The 22,938-nt window shown below is 40.2% G+C and overlaps 1 long non-coding RNA gene across 2 annotated transcripts; it reads left to right on the top strand.

Moving 5' to 3' along the window:
* The first annotated feature begins 5,891 nt into the window (after nt 1–5,891).
* LOC117760127 lies at nt 5,892–18,616 on the top strand. 2 transcript variants are annotated; one of them, XR_004613618.1, is made up of 4 exons: nt 5,892–6,473; nt 6,781–6,844; nt 14,463–14,561; nt 18,363–18,616. It is a non-coding gene; the product is annotated as an uncharacterized LOC117760127 (long non-coding RNA). The 2 variants fall into 2 exon arrangements; XR_004613617.1 differs by lacking the exons at nt 14,463–14,561; nt 18,363–18,616 and adding an exon at nt 7,650–7,761.
* Nucleotides 18,617–22,938: the final 4,322 nt, after the last annotated feature.

The following is a 22,938-nucleotide window of genomic DNA, read 5'->3' as shown; positions in this document are numbered from 1 at the left end:
CACAGGATGCAACAGGCCCTTCAATCAAGTTAAATACTTCTATTACTTCTCACTAATTGTCTTGAAATCTGTATCAATAACAATTTTCAATTTATCCTGAAAAACTGCTTCAAAAGTCGAGTCATGTGAACATATAAATGAAACTTTCAGTTAGTGTATATATAGAAAATATGGAAATGTAGTCGTGATATCATGACATGAATGAAAGTGAATTTCTTTACATTTCAGGGAAGGATGGAAATATGAATTGTTTGTATTTTAATGAATAGAATCAGGATGTGAAGTATCTCATTTATCGATCAAACAATCAAGTGGTTGAAAAGTATCCTGCAGCTTTTCCTCCTTTTTAATTTCTTTTTTAAAACCCTGTTCCTCACCATGGAAGGATCTAATGCACATTTATCCACAACAGTGTTTTCAGTACAACAATTTAAAAGGGTCGAAACTCAGCAGAGTGCCACTGCACAGCCAATTTTTTGATGTTTTTGATGTAGTTGAAAACCGATTTATATTTTCAGAATTTTGAATTACAAGACTATTTTCTGTCTTGGTCTTTTAGTGGCAAGTATAGTTAATTATCAAGCACATGGAAAACCACAAAAACAAGGCTCATTACAGAGCAGGCTACAGTCCTAACAAGATGCACACACTTGAGACTCACTGTCAGATTTAATTTCAAGTACACAACTGATCCACTTTGATAGAACAGTAGGTTCAAAACTTGTACTTAGTGTCCTGCTGATATGTTTGAGCCTATTAGAGAAAGTCAGGGAATCAATTCATAATAAAAAAATGTATCCGCTGGAAGACATCTTGCATTAACTCTAACTTTGTCAATCCCAAACCCTCCTACTCTCCACTCTCAGTCTGTCAGCTGTTATATTAACTGTTTAACCTAAACCCAAGTTCAAACCCTAAGCTATCCTCATTTTAACCTCATTCCAAACCTGTGCTTCATCTTCATTCTTATCTGAACCCTAAACCAAAGTGCTAATCCCAAACTAAGCCCCTCAAGAGGTGAATAGAACCAAAATATATGTGTTGGTCCTCATAAGTATAGAACCACAACAGAGCGGCATGCATGCACATTACACACACACACACACACACACACACACACACACACACACACACACACACACACACACACACACACACACACACACACACATAAATCTAATGTCACCTCTATTCCAGCAGCCTGTTTTGTCCCTGAGGGCTTTATCAGAGCTTTGGGGGGGCTGATTGGAGGAGACTGCTGTAATGACTACAGGTCGTGAGGTCACAACCCTGTTATGATAACTAAACTCAGAGGTCAAAAGGCTAAACGGCAGCATGCACCGACTGCTGATGATGCCCGATAACAGCAAGCGTATAATGCTGTTTAAATAAAAATTCATTCATACCTGGAATTAGCTTTTTGCTCAGTTGCCAAAGACCAGCTGACCAGTCCCAATGTGGTAGTGACTGTTGGGTGATTGTTTACCCTCAAATCTCCCATTAGTCACACAAACTGTTTTCTTAAACAAATTTAAGCTTAAGGTTGAATATTTTTAACTGGTACCAAAAGTGCAATTTTAGAACAATCAATATGTGTAGATGGTGTGAAGTATAAACAACAAATCCTATTACTTGTGTCCAAAAGGGGTTGATATTTAGTTAGTTTGAAGTGGGTTCTCATTCAAAGACACTTGACACAATTGAATGATCAGCTTCACCAAGTAAGTGTGAGTTTATCTTTAAGGAGCTCATGTTTTCAATGCTGTTTTTTTACATTTTTTCGTAAATTTCTCAAGAAATGATGGCAATCTTTATGGAAACAATCATGGACACGAGTGTATAATTGAATCGAAGGGAACTTTTGGGCCTGCATGACGTTCTCGCTCCATAATGTTGGACTGACTGCAAAGTTACTTCAAGGACAATTTTATGGTAAAGAGTGATCATCAAGTAATGAAGTAAGGTTTTGCTGTTGAATGAATGAAACTGATCATTTTGGGGGGAGTTTGATTCCACTCTGGTCACTTTGGCGGTTGTTTGATGTTTGTGTTGTGTTTTAGGGAAAGATGCTTTTTTAATTAACTTAAACTTAACCACATGTTTATATCAATGAAACTAGGCTAAATAACACAGACACGTTTCTGAATATGGTGCAGTACTGTCTTAAAAACTGCAGAATTAGTGTATGTTTTTAAATCTTGTGCACAAGATTTGGATGTTGAATTACACTGGGACATCAGGGATTCAGAATTTTACAAATACAGAAATAATTTTAGGCTCTTGTGCATGTTCTCTTGAATGTACCAGGTTAGACAATGTCCAGAAGAAGCATCAGTGTCTAAAAATATTGTCTTGTGAAATTATGTAACAAGACCTTCTTTAGATGTAGTGAGTTCCCTGAAAATACAGAATTCATGTTTATTCTGTTGGACACCAGAGTGTTTCAACATCTCCTCTGACAGACGTGCAAGCAGTCAAACCTCCAGACAGACGGGCGGACAGGGTGGTGGTCAGACATACAGTCTAGGCAGACTGACGTCTACAGACAGACGGAGCACATGTACAAATCTGTCATAATGCTGATTTTCTACTTTTCCCAAAGAGGACTGCTTGCTTGGCAGAAAGGAAACAAGAATTATTCAATCAAACAGCTCTCCTTCCATATACAGATTTGACTCCAGCCGCATAAAGCTGGCTGCATAATCCTTTTATCAACCCTCCGATGGAATACTCTTATTGGAAATACCCGGAGAGAGAAATAATATTAAGGTCATTTCTATCTCTAGTTTATTTTCCCCCTTTAAAAAAAAAATCTCCCCTGCTTTCCGTTTTTATCTTGAGACAATAATTACTTCAGCTTCCTGGATGGACTTCAACTGCTGATTATGAATGTTCTCTGACCACTGAGGGAATCTCTGCCCTCATCAGTAATCACAGTATGAAATTGTCCTCATTTACAAAAAAAAGAAAAACCAGCATCTCTGGGAAAGTGTGTTGGCAGTCCTCTGTGGTGAGCCTCAGTCAGACAGGTCGGCAGGAAAATGTAATGTAGGTCGACTGGTGATGATGGCTGCTAGTACTAATATATCTAAAGTGCTAGATATGGAAGCTGAGGGAGCTGCTGCTCTGTCCTGTCAGCGTTTTACAGCTTTATATCTGGTGCGTGAAGTAAGTGTGTGTGTGTGTGTGTGTGTGTGTGTGTGTGTGTGTGTGTGTGTGTGTGTCAGCGTAAGTTGGTTTTGGTTGTATCGTTCAACCTATGGCTTGGGTGGAACTAAAATAATTTTCCGGACGAGAAGGTATTTGTCTGTCTTTTTTTTAAACAAGCTATTTTTATTTAGTGTTGTCCAATGGTCTAAATTTGCAATGCGTAAACCTTCAGCTGCAATGTGGACATAAACTCTTATTTAAAAAGAAATATATAGTTTTACTAATCTTAAATCTTGACTATGCCTTTCTGTTTTATTTATAAAAATACTTTAAAGTTTAAAAATAACGCTGAAAACGTCATCAGGGTTATTTTGATATTTGCTGAGAGACTCAAAGCTGAAAACCTCACAAACTGGCCACTTGTCATACAGGTACAATGTACTAAAAGAGAAGTTGCACACTGGGAGGTGCTGAGAGCTTGAATTATACAAGAGACTAAAAGTCATGATATTTTCACTTCTGCTGCTATGAATTCTACCTCTTGTTTTAAAAAACTGCATTCTTTGTATCCCTCAAGATTTAGAGATGCATACTCGCTTTTAATACCTCAAATAATGCAAGTATTATTCTATTAGGAACTTAAGAATAGTCACGCTCAGCAATTGATGCTTTCAGGTTTTTTACATGAGCAATCTAAAGTGACTCTAAAGCACGATCATGAAAACAATTCACCCGAATCCGAGCACATAACCAAAGAGTAGAATATGACCCCAGAGTGACACAGTCTGGTAAAACTGTGACCACTTGAACCTCAGGACCACTCCTACATTTTGAGGTGTCCTGCATTTGCTCCAACACTTTAAACGAAATATATCTAACTATGGGATAGATTGACGTGAAATTCTATACAGATATCTGTGACACCAAGATGATTTTATTATGTTTAGTAACCCAAGACTTTAACTCTAGCCCCACACAGAGATTTAACAGAAACTCTCAGACCAAAACATCCTCAAACACTTGTTTATTGCAGCCTGCACATGTCACCCAAGCTGGGATTGCCCCCCCCCACCCCAGCGACCCTCAAAGGATAAGCAGAATAGATAATGGATGAATGTTCTTTGGTTTATGACGAATACATCTACAAACTTTAATAACATGACCTTCCTATCTGCCTCTGCCATACTTTGTGTTTAGGGCTAATGCTGTCATTCTAAAGTGCTTTATTAAGATGGTAAACATGGTAAACATTATATTTAGCATTGACAGCATGTTGACATTATCATCGAGCTCAAATCACTGATCTCCTGAAATGCAGCCTCACTGAGCTGCTTGCTTGGCTGTAGACCTCTGTCGTCTTTCTGTGTGACATGATGATGATAGTTGAACTTATTCTTTAGGTCAGACCTGTACCCACGCTGAGACTCTGCTCTTTCACTCGCTGTCACAGTCCCCGACGGTTCAGTCGCTACTCGGCGTGTGAATCAGATCTTATTCATATCGGAGAGAACGAGAACCAGACGGTACAATGTGAGCCCTGACAATGATTTCCTTTCTGCCTGTGAAAGATGTCCAGGTGTTTTGTGTGGCTATAACCTCAGTGATGGCAACCGTTTTATCCCACTGATGGAATAACACAGCCTATGACCTGAACTGCGGCGTGTGGTCAGTGGATCCAGGAATTAACCGACCCCTGTATCCATTAGTTCCTTTGACCAGAGTGGCCGTCGGTGTGATGATTTGGTAATGGGATAAGAAGTCATGGTTCACTCTGCATTGGAATATACACTCTGCTGTGTGTGTTAGAATGAAAGTAACAGAGCTGTATGTGTGTGTGGGTGTGTGTGTGTGTGTCTACAGACCTATAATTATCCTTCTGAGGAAAACAAGTGCAGAGTGAGTGGTCCATTGTGGAAACAGGATTATAGCCTGTGAGAGAACAGAACACTGTTGGCTTATGTTTTCAAGTTCAGTCTGAGCTGTTTGATTTAAGCTGAGTAGGTGTATGCACTGTGTGTGTGTGTGTGTGTGTGTTTTATCAAATCTAATGCTCATAGCACATCTCATTTTATGAATTCCCTTCCTGTGTATACTTCTGATATGCTACTTTGATATTTCTGGAATGTGACCCAGGGCAGGCAGTTATTAATGCGACAAAACATGCAAACACACACATGCATGCGAGCAAACAATCTCTTTATTTCGCAATCAGGCGCCTCATTTAGTCTGTTTTGATCAAGGTGTACGACCCGGAGAGAGAGTGAGGTGCAGAGACAAAGAGAGTGAAAGAAAGGGAGAAAGAGGAGGCAGGCTTTTCTTTCTCAGAGTTCCCCGTGTCACTCGTGTAAGAAAGCCGCCAAACCAATAATTTTGTCAAGTTCTTTTTTTAGCGGAGCGGCTGAAGCGTCTTTGGATTGCCACATGTATAAAGGCAGCCCATATAAAGCCATTCACAGCACTGAATGAACACGCCATCTGTGGGGCTTTCTTATTTCCTCTTCTCCTTTCTTCCCCTCCTTTTTCAAGCCTTGTAATCAAATTTGAGCAAAATCAAATGGCGGGAGGATAGAGGCAGAGCAGTGGGGGGGGAGGAGGGTTCAATGAAAGTACCTTTTGTTGGTCTGAAACGAGCAAGTAATTTACAAAATGCCCTCCCTTTGTGCAGGGGGCTAAGGGAAGAAAGAAATCAGTAGCTTTTAGAAGCTAGGCCTTGCGCTGCGACGGGCAAGATAATGAAAGCCGTCTTGTGTTTGTGGGCTAGAGAGCATCTCAAAGGCAGACCGGGCCCCGGCTCAGGGTTAGCTTGGCTGCTGAAAAAAAAAAAAACACAACACTCTCCTCTGTGTATGTGTGTGTGTTTGTGTGTTTGGCAAAGAGCGGCAAAACAGGACGGCTGTGCCCGGCTACTCTTGGCAGAGACACTCCAAGGAACAGACAGACTTATCGATGCTGAGGAGAAGGATGAAAGAATGGTTTCACCTGCACTGAAGACTGCTGATCTCCTGTTACCTGTTGTCCTGTTGCAGGTGCGTCCGGTCGGCCCTCCATTCAGAGGTGTCACACCTCCGCAGCGTGTCTGAAGGAGAGATGAAGGTGCCGGGGAGGAGGAGGAGGAGGAGGAGAAGAAACATTTTGCAAGGATCATTGTGCTGACGGATTACGCGGAGCACGAAGAGGATTTTTTTGCTGACTGTTTTCTTCCTTCTGTTCCTCTGTGACGACTCGGAGTAGAGCACCTGATCACGGAAGGACACTCAGCATTTACCTGCAGGGATTATTACCTGAGTGACACCTGGGCAGGCTGCTGCTGTGGATTATTACAGGTCAGAGCATTTGAAATAACTGTAAATTACCAATTGTGCATTTAAACTTAGTCAACTGACTTGTCGCCTCAGAATAAGAGTAATTTAATATGAATCACAGACACTGTGACACATTTAGTCCACTCACCTGAGATGGTTTCAGACGAGTGACATGTTTGAGACACTGACAGGTTTAACCAGGAATTGTCAGTTACGTTAGATTCAGTTCTGATGTTGTAAATCAGTGGCAGTCATCCCTGAAGTTAGTTTTGACATCATGTCGATAAAGTGTGTTTTGATGGGGGGTGTGTTTGTGTCTGGCCTGCAGACTAGTCCCTGGATCACAGTGCATGGTCTGTTACCTGAGGTCTCTTCCACCGCTACACAGAGTGGTGAGTTATGACATTTTCTATCATAGATATCAGAGATGTACTGTTTCTGTCCTCTGCTTCCTGCGCACATACATTTCATTGTACTCCACAGTGTCTGTATCACTTTCACACTATTTCTCTCTCCTGTTACTTAGTAGTTGTCTCAGCTATTGCTTCTGCACCCTGACTCAACGTATATCTCATGTGCCAGGATACGTGCCTGGATCTAAATATATTAAGGTGGATGCTTTTTTATCTATGTGCTGTATATATGTGTGTGTGTGTGTGTGAGAGTTTATCTTTATGATGCATCTCTTGCTGTGTTGTGTTTGTAACTTCAAACCCGTTCCTGCACTTCAAGAAACTCTCGTCATATCTTGTATTATCAGTTTAGATTTTCTTGAATTTAGATATTTTGGAAATTGGATTAATTTTCAAAACTTAAAAAAAAAACAAAGACGGCAAATCAAATGAATACTTCTTGATGCCCTGATATTGAATGTTACTGGTGATACAACACTGAGAAATCTTCTGTGATGTGGAGAAAATCACCTAAGTGTGGTGCAGGCCAATAGCAACATGGTATCATGAAGTCACACCTTGAATGAACATCAAAGACTGAAGTTGTTGCAGAGTAACTTCACCATAAGCAGAACTTTACTATACAGTAAAATCAATATTTACCAACAATTCTCTAAGTCATGAATCGCTGCATTAAGACTGGAAGGTATGGAATCATCAGATGATGGTTATTCTGTGGTTGTTCAGAGGGAGGATTGGTGGAGATATTACATCCTGACGTTTGTTGTGAATGTTGGGATTCTAGATTTTTACATGTAGAGCAGGTTCAGGGTGCAACTGAAGATGATGTCATCACTGAAGGACTGTTTCAGTTACACAAAGTAGATGAGCAGCTCAGCATCTAAGTGATGATCCACAGCGAAGTGTCCTGATGCAATGAGAATTAATACAATCTTTCTTTCAATTTCATTTCATTGTTTTTCTGCTAGTTTTTGCTGAAAATATTTGATTATTTTTCTTTCACCTAAATGGTTTCAACTCGAAATGTGTGCATTTTATATCGTCCTCAAAACTACCCACAATATCCATGGTGGGTAGTTTACTCTTTTACACTTAGTGATGATAAATGTACGAGTGGTGCACATCCAAAATCTTAAATGCACTTTACTCACTATAGAATAAACAGTTGATGGTCTATTATATGAGGATTAAATAAAACAGGGAGTGATATTTTGTATTTCCTGTAAACGCTGATCAACAGTTCAACCACTTTTCTATATCAACGTGCAAGCTACAGTATGAAACTGTGTGTAACCATAGCAACCGTTCCTTTGCTTAATAACTTATTTTTTGTAAAGATGTGTCATGATTTTCCCTGTGGTTCTTAGACATGGGAAAAACATGACAACACATAACGGAGAACTCACAGAATAATAACATGAAATGATGAGACTGGAGGAAACAGCATTCTTGTGGTAAAATGCCAATTTAGAAAATGCTTATATGAGCTTACTTATTTTATTTTTTACTTTGTTAACCCATTCATTGAATTTCAGACACTTGGCCCAAGCCTATAAATATTTGAATCAATTTGAATTATTGTTACATAGCCTACAGATGGGGGAGAACTGATCCATGTGTTCGACTGAAGAGTTCATCACACCGTCAGTTATATTCCCCTCATTTCCTCCACCTGCTTTTTTTTTTTTTATTATTCAGGGAACAATAAACAAGTGAGCCAGATTCAAATGAGCTGAATTCTCTGTTGGCATATTGAAATGACAGAATTTGCACCGCAACAAATACTCTGGTTAAAATTCAATTGGAACAGAATGGGTAATGAGCTATCTTGTTGGTGCCACATACAGGCAGAGTCAGTCTGTCTGGAGGGTTACAGTCACTTAGTCACACAGCATGCATCACTGCTTTGATTGTTGCCAACACACCGCTCAACCTCTCACATCCCGGGCCAGGTGTGTGTGTGTGTGTGTGTGTGTGTGTGTGTGTGTGTGTGTGTGTGTGTGTGTGTGTGTGTGTGTGTGTGTGTGTGTGTGTGTGTGTGTGTGTGTGTGTGTGTGTGTGTGTGTGTGTGCGTGTGCGCGTGTGCGTGTGTGTGTCTCAGAGAGACTAAAGATGGGAGCACACTGGATTTTTACAGGTTGATATCTTCAAATTACACACCTTAAGCTACCATAATATTACAAGCCTTTCAATATCTTCATTTTAGGCTGATCTCCAAATCTACCAGTTTCCATGTCTTTATTTAAGAACTTAAAACGTAAGTTAAAAAATGTTTGTGTTACTTTAGAACTTCGTTGTAATTCAAAACAATTATAGATTCAGCACATCAGACTACATCTAGGTCCTTGCAGACCTTTTACTGAGTGAGACTTCTTTAATACAACCAATTGTTTGATTTACTAATTCACTAAATGTCTTGAATTCAAGACTAGTGTGTGGAAATCTTGTTTTGTTTAAAGTATATTAAACTCCTCTTATGTATCCGTATGAGGGAACAGATGTTTTGGTGTTTATATAGCACAATAAGAAGTATAATCAATTAAAATAACGTAACGTAAGATCAAAATGAAAGATGAAATACAAATAAACATTAACTAAAAGCCATTCATCCTGCTACTTGAGGTCAGCTGACATCTTCTCTTAGACGACTCCTGGGTTTATATCTTTATGCATATAGAGTGTATTTTTGCTCAAGATCGGTCAGGGAGTTATAAACTAGCAGAAGCTGCATTTACAAATATATTCTAAACCTGTATAGTTGCAATAAAGCCTTTTTATATAGACATTCATGTTGTACTGGGATCAGTAAGCATGACTTTAGGTAAATAAAAATATAGTATCTTTTATTTCCAGCTCGTTCTTGTTATATTTCTACATCTTTTTTTAGTGTCAAACATTGATTTTTATTTAATCGTGCTAGTATTGCCTCTATTAAATCTCATAGGTCATTAATCTCTGCTCGGTTAGCAGTGTGTTGTGACCCGTGCAGCTCCCTGAGGACCCTCTAATAACTGCTAATGGGCTGTTAAAGTAGTGGGCGGGACCTCCGGCGCTCAGGACTAGATGGTAGGGTCTTGCCAGCAATTACAGCTCATCGAACAGGAGAGACAGACGTCTGAATTCATCTGTAATCTGTTGATGTGTGTGAGTGCACCTGCATGCGCGCGCGTGTGTGTTCATCTGTCAGTCGGGCTCCTCTTCCACCCAGCTAGCTGCGAACAGGCAGTCATTTGCAGCAGCAGCCAGTCATTAAGCCCATCATTTCCTCCGTCAACTGGCTGACCTACTGATTTGGACAGCTTCTGTACTTAACCTCTGAACCCCGACTCCCCCGGTTACTCCACACGAGGAGTCTGATTGTGAACAGCTGAGTGAAGGAGGTTTAACTAAAATATTAAGAAAAAGGGGATTTCTCTAATGTTGGCACATGCATGTTTGTACTAATTGGGCGCCGATGTGTGTTTTGGGTGAAAGAAATTTTTGAAACGTCACCTCTTATGTTACCAAAACCTTAACAGAAAGAAAACAGTTTTTTTTCCTCCTCCTTCTCTAAGATTTGTTTCAACAGCAAATTCAGCACCGATCACATTCTTTGATACGTCTTTCTGTTTCTGTTGTGTCGCTGCATAAATACAACACACTGAGACCATCAAAAGCCATAACTGCTGCTTTTTCTTCAGGACTGACAGTAATGCCAGGGTACTCCCAATGAGACCTGTAATAAAATCGGCACTTGTCACACATGCAGGTGTTTGACGACATAAACAAAACAGTGCGAGTGAGAACACCTGTGTATTATGAGTCGCCGTGTACTGACATACAAAATGTTTGATCATAAAATCAGGTCTGAGCTGGAATTTCTGTCGGTAGTTACTGAGTAAAATATCAACCGATATTAAACTTAGATTTTTTCATATGGAGTAAAACAAAGCTTCTTGCACACCTGACTTTTCTTTGACAGGTGTGTGTGTATGGAGCAGACGTGAGCAAAGATCAGTAAAGAAGAAGAATCACCAGCACTTATACACAAGAAAAACATAATTTAAAGACCTTCTGGTATCATACATCTGATACACTGTGAAATAGACAGTGCACAGGTGTTTCTTCTTCCTTTGCTTATGAGGAACTGAAAAAGTCTTTGGGGTGAATAAATGTAAACCATGTAATCAGGAAATTTGCCTAATTTCTCAATAAGATAGTCTTTAGGGCATTAATGGTTTGATAGGTTAGGGTTACTTGGGAAAGACTTGCAATAAAGGGCCTGGTTTGGACCTGAACCTGTCTCTGTTCAACCTAACTCCCCTATTTCTTAGATTTAATCTTAATTTAAACAGCACATTAGAAACACACTGGTAGATGGCCTTGAAATACGTGCTGCCACTTCATCGTGTTGCAACCAAACCACTGAAACGCACCATCAAACTAAAATTTCCTTCCGATCTAAGTAGAGCTTGTTTCTCTTGAAGCTAAAATGTATATTTCGCCTCTGTCATAATCCCACAGTTGCATCCTAATTTAATTCAAACGTGTGCTGCGCTCAAATGTGTGCGCTTGCGTATGCGACTTTGAAAACCTGCTGTAGAAATAATCTATGTTCAGCCACATTGAAGAAACAGGTGTGAATTGGTCCCTTCATTTAAATATCCACTAATACCCTCTGACTCCTCCACTGCGGGGATTAACCTCTCGCTACTTTGTCTTAGCAGCCACTCACTGTGCCTCCAGCGAAGCCTCCTGAAGCCCTGCTAACGGCGATAGAAGCTGAAATTAGGCAGCTTTCAGCCCCAAAGCTGCTGCATTAAGGCAGCCCTCACCTTGGCCTGCAGGAGCCACGTTAGCTGCACAGCTAATCCAAAAGCTAGCAAAGTCAATCAGTCAGACCTTAAGCTAACTAAAGCTACCTCCGCTCTGCCTTGTCTCCTGGAGATAAGGTAATGAGGAAACAGAGGGGTGGAGGTGAAGTTCGGCCATCATGCATTTCAGTGTCAGGTGCCGTATGGCTGACCATTGGGAACCTCAGTAAATACACTGACTCTCGTGGTAGAAGTGTAGCAGGGGTATTGTCTTAAGACGATAAGGCAATGAGAGGCTTAAGGAGTTGTAAAAGTGGACGAGGATATGGAGTCCTGCTATCGAGATGTGACACCTCAGCTTGGCCCCTGAGCTGCCTAGGCAGTGTTAATATTCCCTTTTGTCTTGTCCTGATAAGCTAATGAGGGTTATAGCGAGGGGCGCTGAGAGTGTTAAGAGCTGCATTAGTGGACAGAGAGGAACGAGGGACAGTGGAGGTGTTAAACCACTTGGTTAGATACCCCGGGTTGCTGCAGCTCCCATCTCCAGGTGTCGATCTGCAATCAAACTTTGTCACATGCTGATAAAGTAGAGAGGTGAGAGGAGAGGGCGCGATTAAAGTTAAAGGTACTAAGTGGAAAGATTTATGCTCTCAGGATGATCAGGGATATTTAATAACTTCCAGAAACTGATTTGATCTCCAGTTAATTTCCAACGTCTTAAACAGCATCTGTCACTCGTTGGTGTTGACAAAACAGCATCTATGTCCTCATACACAGTATGTGGTTTAAACATGGCTCTGTGTCCATATGCAAGTTAGCTGGATTCAGTCCTATGGAAACCTCTGGAAACTCCTGGGTTGAGAAACTCGTCCCCTTCGAAATTTTGTGGTCTGAAATTTGCCTCAAACAGAAAAAATAAATGAAAGCTGACACAGGTCAAGCTAAAACTGGAAAACTTGATTGTGTGTGTGTGTGTGTGCTGCCTTGAAGATACTGGTTGGATAAGCAGCAGCAGGTGTGTGTGTATGTGTGTGTCTGTGGATCTATAACTAATGGTGCAGATGATGAGCCAGAGGATGAGGCCTCTTGTAATCGTCTGCCATCCATCAAACAGCAAGCTGACAGTTCCACAATACACAGTAGGGAGGGGAGGGACAAATGACTGTGAGCATACACACACACACACACACACACACTCACACACCCACACACACACACACTCATGTATACATACAAATACATACAAATACACAAACTGCTGGTAATTGTGGCTGTGTATAAAATGGACCAAAAAACTGCTTCTACACACGCGTCATGCATTTCAGTTTTTCAGCTCCAGTCCTTCATCTGAGTGTTATTGCACAAGTAGCCCAGCAAAACATGTTTAATTAAATAAATATAAATATTTTTTTACCTCTTTATATGAGTGTATTTTCCACCATTTCTACCTCGAAGTAGGTTTTGCAATGAAATGCTATCTGTGAGCTTGAATAGACCAACACAAATTATTGATTCGAAAATGTGTGTCATTGATGGCAGTGTGTGTGTGTGTGAAAGCCTCTTGAGGACTCAAGGCTTCTTGTCTATCTTCTATACACACTTGCAAAGACGCACACAGCTGCACACACACCCACACACATACATCTGCACACACACAACCATCGACTGGCACCCTGCTCTGCTTTTAGAGCCATTACTGTCAAACAGCTGTTAGCACGTCAAGAGAAGTGGTGTTGATGGGATAGAGCGAAGGAGGGAGCGAGGCTGAGGGATAAATGGTCAGGGCCAATAGATAGATAGATAGATAGATGGATGGATAATTGGAAAGAGGGAGGGGTGAGAGGGATGAAGTGGTGGATGGATGAATGGCAGCGTGGAGGGAGGGTGAAGGGCCGGGCTAAGCCTCCTCTAAGTGAAGACAGATTGATGTGGGTGTCAGAGAGGACTCCAGAGAGGAACAGCCCTTTATTTGGCAGTCAATTATCAGATGGACCCAGTGGCATCGCAGTCTGCGGCCGTCACCCCTCACGCAGTACACAAGTGAGCTTCAAACACTGGCTCGCCGCACAGAGGTGGACCACTGGGAGATTTAACAAGGCCCCAAGAGGAACAAATTGTGGTTTCAATTGCTGAAGGTGCTTTAGTCATCTTAAGTTTTTGTCAGTACGTTCTGTCCTATTATTGCCTCCGTTTCCTCTTCATGTCCTTTTGTCAAAAGATGGATAGAATAATGGAAGGACTGTATGAAATCACAATTTCTTATTCAATGGACATTGGCACATAAGTGTAGGTTTTTTTACACCTTATTCACATGAACCTGTAAATGTGTCGAGATGTTTCCTACAGAGCACTTTTACAAGTCAACAGTACACAAACTGTTACTAGCATTATTGTGGAAGAATTGACTTTAGAGAAGCAGCTTATAAAAAGGCCGTTAAGGTTTATGTGTGTTGGTGTTTCACAGGAATTACGTTTTGGAAACAGAAGATCAAACTCAAGTTTTTTCTGTGACCTCACCAATTAAAATCCAAATCAGATCTGTAGATGTAACCTGTAGTTAGTAGTTGCTGTGTATTTTGTATTAAAACCATCTGAAAGACTTTTTTTTAATATAAGTATTATGATATTAAGTATATTATTTCCTGCAAACAGGAAATGTGCTTGACACATTTAAATTTGACAGTCCAAATCTGATGATCAAAATGAACATGTTTCCCTCTTGAACTGAGCTTTAATTGATATTAATTCACACTAACACAGAAAACAATGTTTCCCTTTTTATCGATTCCACAAATGATTTCCAGCGTCGCAGGTCCTTTTCGTGGAGCACGTTATGAAGCACACTCCATGAGGATGTGGAGGTTTTCAAGGGGCCTCACAGAGCACAGCGGCCTTGCAGCAAGGTCGGTGCAGTCGCGTTTCTATTGGCTAGCAGTGAGGCTTGATGATGGAAGCCTCATGTGTGCTATTCAGCGTTTAGCCTTGAGCTGGGACGCCACAGACAAGTGGTGTGTGTGCACACACAAATTGACATTATTTGCACCTGTAGGAGCAGATATATGAATAGATATACAGTACAACCCTTTAAATCCTTTATCTGCCACAGTTGTCGTTGTAGCTCATTTAAGCCACAGCGGACAGAGTGGAATTTTGAAGCACTGTAGTGGAACAAAACAAACCAACTGAGATTCAATTTCAAACCACATGATCACATTAAGACAGCAGATACACATTCATGCAGAGAAAACATGTTTTTCATGCAAATTCACAAATTACATGCAGATATGGAAAAATAAACATAATCCGTAAGTGGAGCCAAGTCCCTGAACTTTACTTTTCTCTATTTGTTGCTTTGATGACTGCGATGGTGAACATCTAACAGTTTGTTTTGAATATGGTAACTGTAAAGGTCAGAATTTTATGTATTTTATTTATTTTCATAATCATCAATCAATTCAATGACTACTCATGCTCTTTATAAAGGAGGGTGTTATTTCTCTAACCATTGAGAGCTATAGATGTGTGTCTATCACTTGTATTTATATTCATAGTATACAGGAATATATACTGCATTCCAAAGCGTATTACCTCCACAAAGGAGGTTATGTTTTCATCTGCGTTTGTTTCCCTGTTTGTAAGAAACGTAACACAACAACAACACAATGGATTACTATAGAACTTTGTGTAAGGATGTGGTTTGGGAAGAAGGGAAGAAGCAATTACATTTTGAGACAGATCCAGATCAGGGGGCGGATCCAGGAATTTGATTAGGGAAACTATCATCACACCATTAGCAGCTGTCCATGGTCCTGAACACACGGCAGCTATTCAGAAAACTTTGGCAAAACATTTGAGGAATGTAGCTTCGATAAATATCTTGATGAACAAAATATCTTTGTAGACGTGGAAGGAATTTGTACAACGGTAAAGTCAAGAGTGAGCAGAGGGAGGAACTGACTCAAGCTTCTTTATTGAAGAAATTCACAAGTTGCCTTGCATTGATTAACGATGATACAAGACTACATGATGGACTAATTTAAATAACTATACCAACTTGCTGTTATTTGCTATGATTTAAGACCAGAGATAATTCAGGATTTCAATAACATAGATATGTTGTAAATGTGACATTTTATTGTCTAATTTCAATAAAGTTGAAAGGTTAAAATATTATATAGATATTTCATTTGAAATTCTCTTTAAAATAAAAGCACTATGATGAATTCTTGATTTCACTCTATTTTATAAGTCCACAAATTTAGTTGTTCAGTAAATCTGTCATATAAGGATCCTGGAGAAATGGCAGCAAGTGGGTCTTTTAAACAAAGCTTGTATTTGCACAAGTTCAATGCTGAAACATTCTGTCCAGTACCGAGAGCTTCAATTGTGAGAATTTGTGACCTACTTGTGGATTTTATCCTTCAAAGAACATGAACACAACTCAGGGAGCAGGTTGCATCTCATTTACCTCTGTTGTGCTTGTTAGAAACAGGTTTTTATCTGATTTCACTCACAAACATCTTAGATCTGAAATCTATTCAATATTTCTTTTTCAATTCTGGAGCTTTTCAACAAAACACAGAAGATCACCTGTTATTTTTCTGTGACATGTTTTGCAGGAAATTTAGATGAAGCAGAAATGCAAAAATGTGGCGGAAAAGTGTAGATAGAAACCAGATCAAGCTTTTATTATAATTTAATTTTATATTTAACATTATATTTCTACAGTCACCATTTTAAAATCCATCTAACATTTGCACCTCACTTTCTCTTATGGCAAGATTTTGTGTGAATATTTGTTTGTCTGGTGTGCACATTGTTGTGCACATTGTTGTGTGCGGTATGTGTGTGTATCAGCTGTGTGCTATCAGTGCCCCCTGCAGTAAAGCCAAAGGGAATAGAGAGACGAGGGAGCGAGGGAAACACCGAGGAGGAAAGATAGTGAGAGAGAGGGAGAACAAGAGGATCGTTTTCATTATCTCCAGCACACAGAGGAACTTAATCACACTCGTACAACACACAGGTCTTATAGCCCCGGACTGGATCCTGGATCTCTAATATACATACCACTCTGCAGTTCATGCTGGAAATGTACACCACCCACACAACAGTGCAAACAAGATATTCATATATTGTTCTTGTATGTGCACTCAAATACAAACAAGTATAACATCTGGAAGAATGTTGCACGTTACCTACAAACAGAAAAACCTTCTCATAAAGCTCTAGATCAGCAGCGGCACTATGTAGGTGGATCATTTGTGAGACAGTGAAATATGTTCTTATTGTATTTGTATGTATTTTTATCTATATTTGGCACAATTGTCGTATTTAATACAAGATACAGTATCTGATTATCCCAAACATGGACACGGAAAAAGAATAGTTTATAATTCCAGTAGTCAATGCCACTCTCTTTGTACTTGTTTGTTTATTCATATAATTACTCAGTGATATCTGTGTAAATTAATTATTTTATAAAGGGCTTAGTTCAGTCGTGCTAACCTCTAATTGGTGCGTGGGCTTTAATGTGTGTCTTAGCAGCTTATAGTTTAGGTGAAGACTTTCATTAAATGGTAAATGGATATGACGCCTTTCTGCTCTTATTCCCCCCTCAAAGCACTTTATACTACTGGTTCACACATCCATGCAGTGCTTGTGGTATACAAATACACACTCACACACTAATACTACATTCAGGGTTCAGTACGCTGCCTCAGAACATTTCAACTTGCTGACTGGAGGAGATTTTAATGCTGTTTACTCCATTTTTCTTCTCATTCTCACGCTGACATTAAACTTGCTCACTTTAAGAGAATGAATGTAAAGACAATAAATTAGATTAATTATTTTGTTGCTACAGATTTTGCAAGACAACTGTGCAGAATATACTCAAGATATTTAGGCGGAAAATATCACATACCGGCATATTTTAAAAACTTAAAAGCAATGACATCAAATTGTAGTGTTTGGTTGTATAGAGTCAAATCTTCCAGATTAGGTGTAAAGGTGTATTGACAGGTGGGCCTATGTAGCTATATTTGAAATCTGTGAGCCATTTATAGCGTTGGATTTCACCTTCTTGTGGCTGAGAGCAGAATTTAACAAACCTCTTTTATGTCCAGGGAGTAAAATCCTTTCTTTTTTCTTATGTAATACAGAATTCTACGGTGTCTCATAATCCTGCCCCACAAACCCAGAGATCAATTTGTACTGACTGGCATTTGAATGATATAGTAAAATAGTTGTTTTTGAAGGACTTGAAGGACTTGAATGGCAGTTGGGTGTTTTCATTTCATTCCAGTCCCATTTCTTTTGCTTCAATTTTGACTATTTGTGTTTTAGCGTCTGTAAACTGCCTCTAGTGCAACTCTTTAATATCAACGCTGCTTCAACAACATGCAGTGATTTATTTCTTAATATTTTGCACAGAATAAATTCAAATATCACAGATATAATCAACAATTTCATCCACGTTATCTTCCTATGGTTGCCACAGATTTTGCGTATATATATATATACACACTAGTCATTTTTTATTTAGCTATTCAAGAGATGCCATCAGTTTTATTTACTCACCTTTAATCTGTAAGGTTAAATTTACCCATCACACATCCATAATCCTCCTTTTCTTTTGAACAGTACGGAGCTTTGCAGCATGTTTTTCTCAGGGAAAATCTGTGGCTGTGATTTTTCCTTTGAAGAAACTCTCCTCTCAGGCTCTTCCTGCTATGGAGGCAGCCGAGGCTCCAATAGATGGCATCACAGCACTAGACTTCACTCGTCCCCTGCGCTCTGCTCCTCTCTGCAGTGCTGTGCTGAGATGCTGCTTCTGAGCCGTGAGCCAGACTGGGATGTGGACCACATTAAAACAAGCATAGTGTTCACACTGAATCTTTTAAAAATCCTGGTTTTAATTTAAAAAAATTGAGCACAAAAAATTTGATGCTGACTTAAATTTTTTTTAGATGTGATTAGAGCTTTAGATCCAAATTGTAGCTGCGGTGATTGTCTGTCAGATTTGTGTTAGATTGTTATTTGTGGCGACAGAAAACACAGAACGCGCTGCTGTGTTTCCCTTGGCTGCCGGTCGTCTGCTGCAAAAACGGTTTCAGGATACAAAAGACGCACCATTTAATAAAAGCATAGGTTAGGTTGCTGGAGTGCTCATATTTCATAAATAAAAACCAGGGAATTAATTTGATGTGACACAAAAAATATGCCTCTGTCACAATTAATTTCCTTGCTAATTTGAGCATTATTTTAATATGGAGTGGCCTGTTGAAGCTAGTCAGTCCTGTAACTCAATATGATCCACTAGACTGCTGACAGTTATGACTCAGAATTATAACCTGTGTGTGTGTGTAGCCATGTCACCACACCATGTCTCTGTAATGTGATTAATCACACTCCATTATACTGCCCTCATTTGTCCCACAATGCACTATATAGGGAATTAACATAGGTTTTTATTGGCTTGTGGAATAAATCAACATCAGCACCTTTTGCCGCTCGCGTAAAAAAAATAAATTATTTGGCTTGACGTGAAAGAAGCGTTTCTGTCCGTTTGGCTTCAGAGCAGCCGTCCTTAAATCTGTCAGCTCTCGCTTTCAGCTGGAGATATGTGTGTGTCGTTTGGACTGTAATGTGTTTTTGTGTGCGTGCGAATCCCCTGCTGGTCTGTTTCGTGCAGACACTCTAGACAGGAGAGGAGATCGTCAGCTCGGATAATGGAGCGTTTCTCCACAGCAAATGTATAAAAAGGGGGCTCCTGAAATGACAAATGATTGTGGCCTAAAACCGGCAGAGACAGACGGAGGGGGAGAGAGAAAAAAATGTATTCATTAGAAATTGCACGTGGATGGCAGAGGTACGCCGAGTGGACTTTAAGAGTGCGGCTGAATGTTGTGATGTGAATTTGTGTTTGGTGCATAAATAGAGGGAACGCATGGGAATGTGCGGAGGAGAAAAACATGTGCAAACATCTATTTCTCCATTTTCTCTTATTTTCAAACATACAGAAACACAGATCTGTTATATTCCAAAGAACGTTTGCATCTAAAAGACAGAAATCATCACTGTTTGTTTTTGCTTTTATATATTTTTACACATGAAAAGAAGATATCAAATGAAATTATGCATTTTCTTAATCATGTGGAAAATTTAGAGTGTAAGAAATTATCATTTAGCTTGAATTACGATTCAATTAATTTGAAGAGCACTTTATGTTTCTATTTATATAGCACCACACTAATGCGGTAAAAATAAAATGCATAGAGAATCAGAATCAGACTGTGCTCATGCTGTATTTCCTTTTAAATAATGAGCTTTTATGTGTCTGTAATTTGCCGCTGGTGTTAGTATCGCATTGCAGCACTGTAATATTTAAAAGGTGAAAGCTCCCAGCTGGATTTTGTCTTTTTCCTCTTACATAGAGGTATCATATCAAAACGACAGCTGTTCCATTTAATGTCCCTTTAATGTCATTTAAATCTCTAACTGTTGTGTGCAGACTGATAATCTTCCTCTTTGTGATCCGCGGACTAATGACACCTCTCCTCGCTGCCTCTCTGTGGTGAAGTCTCCATCCTAATTTCTTAATGCTGAAACACAAAGACTTGGCTGCAGCGTGGCCTCGGCGGATACCCGAACTGACCAAGATTTCATTTGAATAAAGGAACAAAAAAAGGAAAGGAAAGGGGGGGAGGTGGGAAAAATGGAGCCGGAGAGGGGAATAGCGGCAGTGCCAGGCATTTTTAAGGCAGTATTGATGAAAGGCCATCATTTTAGCCAATTAAAGGGATGCAGGGAGGGAGACAGGCTTGATTTTACATTAACGGGTCGCAGCTCTGCATGCATGGAGGAAAACTAAAAAAATACACCAATCTTCGCTTCGCCGTGCACCACCACCGCAATGTCACATCCCTGATTAGTACAGGGTGGAAAATCTGGAATAATGTGTAATACCAGAGCAAAGGAGGGAGACCTTTAGAGGAGCGATCGGAGAACAGTGTCGCCTGCTATCCTGCGAACATCGCCGCTCAGCCAAAAGGTTAAGGCACGGCCTCGGCTGCTCGGCACGGATATACGGAAATTAATATACACACGTGGGAGATAAAGCACATGTTCCAGATCTACTTCATACATTTATTTCACTTAAATTTACCACAAAATAATAGATAAAAATGTGTTGAAAGATTTGAAATTTGAAAGTACCAATGAAAGGAAAGTGTATGAGGTGGCAGACTGTTGCAGAGTATGCATTGCATTTAATTACTGGAACTCGTCAAAACACAAAACTGAAGTAGGAGAGCTTATGATGTTTTCAACGGAACAATAAGGTCCAGGGTCCATCATTTGCTCTCATCCTGGAGGACTGACGCAGATTTGTCCATTATCAACAGGTCCAACAAGTCTTCCAGCCGATGTTGAATGATGTGGATTATTGTGCTTTTTGTTTCTTATGTGCAAAGTGCATCAGTGAAGGTTTGTGTCTCCACAGGTCTGAAATAATATAATCAATGTTTAAATTATCTATGTAATGTCTTTATAATACTTTAAATTGGGTGTTTGTTAGGACATTTTTCTTTGATCATTTCAGAAATTCAGTCTTAATAAAAGCAACTGACACACGGAAACTAAACGGTGAAGAACGAGTCGGTCTCATCTTTCTTGCCCTTTAGTTCATCCTTCCATCTTTTCATCCTCATCACCAGGCCTCAGATAAAAAGATTGTCTTATTTTCCATCTGAGCTTTTCTCTTGTTTATTCCCCCTGTTACCCACTGATCAATCCCTCCATCCTGAGAGGCCTGAGATTTCTGACTTGTGACATTCTTTTCATTCTTCTCCGGGCCGGCCATGATTGCATTGCATCGCTGGTTCTGCTGCTGAGACGCATTAATGCTTTCTCAAGGTTGACTCATATTTTCTATTCAAAAAAATGTACTTAAGCTTGTTTTAACACTCGGCTACTTTTGCTTTTTATTTTCTTTTGTTTATGTAGAATTAAATAAAAAAATATATTTTCATTAAAAACTCAAAAAGCGTTAAATTGATCACACTAACAAGTACTGTTGATATAGGCAAATCCTGATGTTGCTAATTCCTCTGCTTCATTGTTGTATATTTGACATTTAAAGGTCTGAAGTATATTTACTCTTGCATAAGTAAAAGTACACGTGTAGTATTGATCCACATAAGCCAGTTTAAATAACTGATTAAAGCTTGACGTCTTGGATTTGAACTGCAGGTGAAAGGAGAGTCATTTTCTCGTGCTGTGTCAACATTGGATAATTGGATTAGCTTGATCTACATGTGAGGTGTATTAAATGATTTCTGATTCCCATCTGCTTGGGCGGTTGACTTATGTAAGAAAGGCGTCCTGTAAACACACACAGGCACAGACACACACTCACAGGCCACACGTGTGTTTGTGCTCATACACATTCAATGTATTACTCACAGATCAAATACAGGCTTCCCACCTACTTCCCTCCCCAGAGAGACTGAGTGTATGTGTTATTAACCCCAACAGCACTGCTGCTTGTCTGCCAGCATTAACCCCATTATCCTCTCCTCTTTTCCCCCCCGCACTCTTCCACTCCTCTCCTCTCTCCTCCCTCTCTTCTCCCAAAGCAGTAATGAAGTTCAATAGGTGCAGTTTTCCTTTCCTCTCTCATGCGCTTATTCTTTCCTCGTTTTCCCCGCTCCCTCCATCTCTCTACAGTTGGCTGTGGCAGAGGTTAGACAAGCACACTCTCTCTCTCTCTCTCTCTCTCTCTCTCTCTCTCTCTCTCTCTCTCACTCTCTCCATCCTCCCCTCCCTCCCTCTCCCTCCCTCCCTCTCGTCCTCACCAGGTCCCAGAGGTGCTTTCTGCTTAACGAGGCTGGATATCTGTTTCCTAAAATCAATCGTCTGTCTTAAACGAACATCCCCGACCATCTGCTTCAGGGGCTTACACACACACACACACACACACACACACACACACACACACACACACACACACACACACACACACACACACACACACACACACACACACACACACACACACACACCCCCACACACACACACACGCAAACACAAACACACACACAAACTGCCTTTACCTTGCAGGACCTCCAATCCCAATATTTGTTGAGTGTGTGATCCAGCAGGCTCCTCGAGGGCCGCAGAGAGCCCATGTTGAGGTCCTCCCGAGGCCCCTCACACTGCCTGGCTGGGGGCCTCGCACTTGGCTCCGCTCCCTCCCTCCTTTCTTCTCGCTCTCTCCCT

Source organism: Hippoglossus hippoglossus, chromosome 4 (genome assembly GCF_009819705.1).
Source record: "Hippoglossus hippoglossus isolate fHipHip1 chromosome 4, fHipHip1.pri, whole genome shotgun sequence".
Taxonomy (NCBI): domain Eukaryota; kingdom Metazoa; phylum Chordata; class Actinopteri; order Pleuronectiformes; family Pleuronectidae; genus Hippoglossus; species Hippoglossus hippoglossus.
The sequence above is the reverse complement of the archived record's forward strand: the minus strand, read 5'-3'. Positions and strand labels throughout refer to the sequence as shown.